The 6,762-nt window shown below is 32.0% G+C and overlaps 2 long non-coding RNA genes across 2 annotated transcripts; both read left to right on the forward strand.

The window, feature by feature from the left end:
- The first annotated feature begins 17 nt into the window (after positions 1 to 17).
- On the forward strand, positions 18 to 384 carry LOC111475247. Its single transcript, XR_002716423.1, has 3 exons — positions 18 to 113; positions 220 to 270; positions 368 to 384. It is a non-coding gene; the product is annotated as an uncharacterized LOC111475247 (long non-coding RNA).
- Positions 385 to 604: 220 nt separating this feature from the next.
- On the forward strand, positions 605 to 842 carry LOC111475246. The gene is made up of 2 exons (XR_002716422.1): positions 605 to 699; positions 769 to 842. It is a non-coding gene; the product is annotated as an uncharacterized LOC111475246 (long non-coding RNA).
- Positions 843 to 6,762: the final 5,920 nt, after the last annotated feature.

Consider the following 6,762-nt stretch of genomic DNA (forward strand, 5'->3'; position numbering starts at 1 on the left):
CATTTTAGCCTAAAAAACTAAACTAAAAATTTTGAATGTACAGATGGGGAGGTCAATCGGACCTAGTCTTCCAATTTTTTACGGGAGATTTTATGAAGCCAAGAATCAAAGAGGTGTATTTTTTAACGAAACTATTTTTAATAGTTTTATTTGTGGATTAATTTTTGCTTCATACTATAACATTCAATTATTTTCTAATACTTTTATTTTTTCAAAAAGGTTGATGAGTTACTGGCTAAAGGTGTTAATGTGACGGTCTATAGCGGTCAAGTAAGTGTTTTTTTTCCTTCAAACAAAAACAAGGAATATTTTGAAGTGATAAAATTGTAATATTCTCTTAGATTTATGTTTTACTTTTTTTTTATAGGTGGATCTTATTTGTTCAACCAAAGGAACCCACGCCTGGATTAATAAGCTTGAGTAATTTCTTTTTTGGAGTGATTTATGGTTACCGACATAAACATAAACCTAAGTCAACTGTTTCCTTAAAAAAAAACAAAAAACAAAAAGTAAGGATGTTTAAATTCTTAATTTTTGGTAAAGCAATTTTTTTTCTTTGAATTTAGGTGGGAAGGGCTAAAGGCATTTATAAGTAAGGAGAGAACTACTTTATTTTGTGGAAATGAGAAGCACACCAAGGGATTCACTAAGTCGCATAAGAACTTGCACTTCTATTGGATCCTTGGCGCTGGCCATTTTGTAAGCTATTTATTTTATTTATAATTTTTTAAGATTTAATACTTTTTAATTATATGATTACAAATGTAGGTTCCCGTGGATCAACCGTGTGTGACATTAAATATGGTGGACGCAATCACACAGTCACCAACTTCTTGATGCAGCTGTTTTTCGTAGAAAAAGATGACATATTTACTTTTTCAAATGTAAGAAAATATGTTTAATTATAGATAAAAAGAAAGAAATAACAGATGTATTATATATATATATATATTAACAAATCTAGTGTCATTTGATTATCTCACTAATTTTTATTTAGAGATATTTCAAATGTACGAATATATCAACCTAAATATAATTTAATTGGTTAACGATTTAAAATAAATAATGTTTTTTTAAAAAAGAAATACATAAAATAATCAATATCATATTTTCATTCAATAAGAAAGTTTTCTTTCGTTCAATCATTTCATATAATTAAGTAATAGATGTAACAATCAAACTATTTATAGATTAATAATAATAAAATATGTATCATACCATATTATATTAGTATAGTTACAAGTTTTCCCGACTATGAAAATCTAACGACTCTAAATTTCTACATACTCAAAGTCGTTACTAATGTCTCATACTCATCTCTAATGCAAAAATATAACTCTTAAAAGAAAAAAAAATCTTTTATATAAATGTCCAAAACATTTAAAACAAACTATTCTCGGGAAAACAGAGTTTTAAGTGTTTAAATACGAAATTTAAATAAAATAAAAATAAATACAAAATAATTTAAAACAATGAAAGACAAAACAACCTATTCTAACCTAAGACTAGAAAGTTAGATGAGTCTGTCGTATGCACGTGCCACAGTCTCTACTCGCAATGTTGCCGTCGCTCGTTCAAGTGCACCTTGCTGTTACTTGAAAAATGATGTGACACACGCAATCATAATTTAGGGACCTATCTCTAGCTCATTTAGGTGTGGCCTCTAGTTTCGAACAAATTGGATGTGTAGTACTTCCCTACACACAACCCACACGTGCAAGTGTGAATCTCCAGGGCGCTCGCACACCCCCAAGACCCTCTAGTCAAGCTAATTTGTAGCGATGTTCGGAGGTCAACGGAACCCCATAGTGTCATGCACCTCATGAACACCCTGCTCATCATACTGTGTGCATCCACACTCATCATCATACTGTGCGCGTCTGCACTCATCATCTCTAGGAGAAGTAGCCATATGCTTATGAGCATACAATATGACACTCATCATCATACAATCTGGAAAACATCGCCATATTAAGAAAAACATCATGCAATCATCATACATATCATATCGCCACAAAGTCCATCAAGCATATCAAGTATATCGAAATATACAAATATTACGCACATCATCCTACAAATATTACGCACATCCCAATTTTTCACTGCTCTCCATTTACTCATTTTTGAAAATAGAGTTTGATGTGCTTTCCTTTCATACATGCCTCATAGGGGGTGTTTGGAACTACAAATTGTGCCAGACCTTTCACCATGTTTTTGTGTTTCAAGGTTGGTGCAACAGCCTTTTTAGCCAAGATGACCATAATGATGGTGGCAAAGTGTTAACTGATCCATATTTGAAACTTGGAGGCATCTTCCTTCATTTGTTGTGGAGGATGGTTTAACAAACAAAATGAACAACTAATTTGCACTCATAATTGACTCTGCCTTTTTTTCTTTTTGTGGATGATAAATGCTCGTACACTATCTTTGAAGAGCACTATTACTCCTTTTTCTAGTATTTGTCCAACGCTCAAGCGATTATTTTTTAGTTCAGGTACCCAATACACATTACTAATAGTGTAGCGAACCCCATACAAAGTTAATTTCACTGCACCCTTTCGAGAACCTTTCATACTTATATTATTTTCAAGCTTCTGATGGAGTGGGAAAAGATCCTATCTATGCTTGAAAATATACATTCATATACACACATATGGTTTAAGCAACCAGAATCTAAGAACCAAGTATAACTCCTTCTTGCTTCATGTCTTTCCATATCAGCCATTAACAACATTTCATCCTCTTCTTCCATCTTTGCATAATTCAATTCCTTATTCATTTTTGGACATTCATATTTATGACCTAAGTCATGAGACCTATAACATTCAACAGTTGCTTTGTTGAAAGTTGATTTTCCTCTTCCGCGTCCTCTGCTCCTGTAAGATTATCATCACTCTTGCAAAATAATATGATACTTTCATCTTCTTCGATCTCTAGGATCTCAAATTCTCTCCTTAATGCATTAAGAAGAGATTTCTTCACTTTTTTGTTTCCACCAAACTTTCGCTTCATTGAGTTGCAAACAATATTGGTTGTGCGACGATCCAAGATTTGTTCAAAGACAGTATGATCAATTGCCTGGAAGAGGTAATGCTTTACTTGGTGATCTTTGAGTCTAGCATCATCAAGGTGACCCTTTTGTGCCTTAGTCAGCATTGTTTCTTTAGCTAGTTCTGAGAAACCAATCTCTACCACACTCCATAAACTCTTTGCTTTGAGCAAATTTTCCATCAGCTCACTCTAGTGATCATAGTGACCATCGAAGTGAGGGATCTTCGTTAAAGTCTTGTCTTTACTCATACTCTCTGTATTTGATCACTAAAAAATTGCTACACTACAAAGCCTAGTGGTGGCTCTGATACCAATTATAAGTTTTTGACAGAAGAATGATTAACACAGAAACATAAACGATTGGAGTTTGAAGCGATAATATTATTGAGTACTTAACTTTGGCTTTTATAGCCTTACAATAACAACATAAATAAATAGAAACTAACCACAAATATGGTAAATTAGTTAAACTAACCACAATCACACAGTCACCAGCTTCTTGATGTAGTTGTTTTTCATAGAAAAAAAATGACATATTTACTTTTTCAAATGTAAGAAAATATGTTTAATTATAAATAAAAGAAAGAAATAACATATGTATTATATATATATTAGTGAGAAAGAAATGACATATTTACTTTTTCAGTGTCATTTGATTATCTCACTAATTTTTATTTAGAGATATTTCAGATTTACTATTATATCAACCTAAATATAATTTAATTGGTTAACGATTTAAAATAAATAAGTTTTTTTTTTAAAAAAAAATACATAAAATAATCAATATCATATTTTCATTCAATAAGAATAGATGTCACAATCAAACTATTTATAGATTAATAATAATAAAATATGTATCATACTATATTATATTAGTATAGTTACAAGTTTTCCCGACTATGAAAATCTAACGACTCTAAATTTCTACCTACTCAAAGTCGTTACTAACGTTTCATACTCATCTCTAATGCAAAAATATAACTCTTAAAAGAAAACATCATCTTTTATATAAATGTCGAAAATATTTAAAACAAACTCTTCTCTCGAAAACAGAGTTTTAGGTGTTTAAATACGACATTTAAATAAAATAAAAATAAATACAAAATAATTTAAAACAATGAAATGCAAAACAACCTATTATAACCTCAGACTAGAAATTTAAATGAGTCTGCCTATGCACGTGCCACAGTCTCTACTCGCAATGTTGCCGTTGTCCGTACAAGTGCACCTTGTCGTTACTTGAAAAATGATGTGACACAAGCAATCATAATTTAGGGACCTATCTCTAGCTCATCTAGGGGTGGCCTCTAGTCTCGAACAAATTGAATGTGTAGTACTTCCCTACACACGACCCACACGTGCAAGTGTGAATCTCCAGCTCGCTCGCACACCCCCTAGATCCTCTAGTCAAGCTAATTTGTAGCGACGTTCGGAGGTCAACGGAACCCCATAGTGTCATGCACCTCATGAACACCCTGCTCGTCATACTGTGCGCATCCACACTCATCATCATACTGTGCGGGTCTGCACTCATCATCTTTAGGAGAAGTAGCCATATGCTTATGAACATACAATATGACACTCATCATCATACAATCTAGAAAACATAGCCATATTAAGAAAAACATCATGCAATCATCATACTCATAATATCGCCATAAAGTTCATCAAGCATATCAAGTATATCGAAATATACAAATATTACGCACATCATCATACGGCATAACTTAAACATCATCATATACTAGTATATGGCATCATACGACACCGCTCATACATCATCATAACTCATGCATCATCATGGCTCATACATCATCATATACTAGTATAGGACATCATGTGATACAACTCATACATCATCATAACTCATACAATTTTTCGCCTCTCCTATAGTAAGACCACTTACGTGATTAGTTAGTTTAGGCTGGTGTCACCAATTTATCATTAATGAAAGTTTGATTTTGTCCATTGTATCCAAGTCAACCTATATTAATCCAAGACATCAATTTCACGTTCAATTCTCTAAATCTCACAATGGTCGATGTACTAGACCTCATACGAGCATTAAAGACTTTTCATGAGTAAAGTCCTGGAACGTTATATATATATATATAGATATAGATATATAATTCTATTTTCATTAAGATCTCATTTCCTATCATTACTATGTTAGGGATGAATTTGATGGAGTTATTTTAAGTGACCGTATTTTGTACTTACCTTCTCATTGATCTTTCCTTTTTTTTGTCTACATGTACTCGGTATCCTTCTCATTGATCTTTCACTGCATGTACTCAGTATTGTGTACTTCCTTGCCTTCTCACTTTGATCTTTCCTTTTCTTTTTATGGTATGTACTCTACTTTGTCTTTTAATTTTTGTTTGGATATATTCTTGTTCCTTGCCTTCTCACTCAGATCTTTCATTTTCTTTTTGTGGCATGTACTTCTTAGGTGTATTTTCCTTTTTTTTCTTTTTTTTTTTCTTAGATGTATTTTCATTGTCATTTTCAATAGATTCTAATTTTCTTTTCTTTCCAAAAAAATAAAATTGCTCTATATTAGGAATCAATTTACGGGAAAGATTCTAATTTTCTTTTCTTTCCAAAAAAATAAAATTGCTCTATATTAGGAATCAATTTACGGGAATCCCATAAATTTTTATTCTTATTTGATTTCTAACTAAAATCTAAATAAAAAATCAGAAATAAAATAAAGAAAAGATTTAACTAACCTACTACTGACATTCTTATGATCACATCTTTAGGTAAATCTGCCCAAAGCCATTTTTTGTTGTTTAGTTTTTTTTAATTGTTGTTTTGACATAAGAGTTTATTGAGGAGAGATAATTGGGATAAGAATGAGAGGTTAGTGGAGAGATAGGAAAGATTTAAATTAATTGCAGCGGACCAGTGAGCTACCGATCTTTCCCAATGATTTATTTATAAATTTTGGGTATTTTGTAAGAAAATGGCTCAAATATTGAAAAATAGGGTGGCTCGGGAACTAGGTTTGGGAACTTCCTGGATATCGGGCCATTGAACTCAAACTTAAGAAACTCAACATGGCTGAAAAAAGCAAACCTCTTGTTTGTGGTCAACTCCTTTTCCTTTTAATTTTCGGTCATTTTAACCTTAAATTCTAATATTTTTCGACTAAATTTATGATTTTAACATTAAAAAAAAACAGGATAATCCAGTCGGGACCGGATATAGCTATGTGGAGAGTGGAGGTGAATTTACGAAAGGCTATATGGAGGCGGCGATCGACATGATGACTTTGCTAGCTGAGGTTTCGAACTACACTGTCGGCCTACGAAACGCTCCTTTGTACATCTTCGCGTAGTCTTACGGTGGTAAATTCGCCGTCACTCTGGCTTTGTCCCTTCTTCGGGTCATCCAAGCTGGAAATTTAACCCTTAATCTCGGAGGTACTTTTATTTTTACTTTTTTTTTTAATAAAAAATTTCAAATATAAATGATGAATTATAACCTTTTTTTTATATGTAAAAAAAAAATCATATTATAACTTTGATTTGTTTAAAATGATCCCATTGTAATAATATAAAATCAATAATTTAAATACACGACTCCCAATTTTATTTGCTAGGAGTTGCTCTAGGAAACAATTGGATGTCTCTAGAAGATTACATGGTTCGTATTCTCATTCTCTCAATCTCATCCAAAAATTTTATCAATTTTTTTCAATATTTT

This window comes from Cucurbita maxima, unplaced genomic scaffold (assembly GCF_002738345.1).
Source record: "Cucurbita maxima cultivar Rimu unplaced genomic scaffold, Cmax_1.0 Cma_Scf01155, whole genome shotgun sequence".
In the NCBI taxonomy this organism is placed as follows: Eukaryota; Viridiplantae; Streptophyta; class Magnoliopsida; order Cucurbitales; family Cucurbitaceae; genus Cucurbita; species Cucurbita maxima.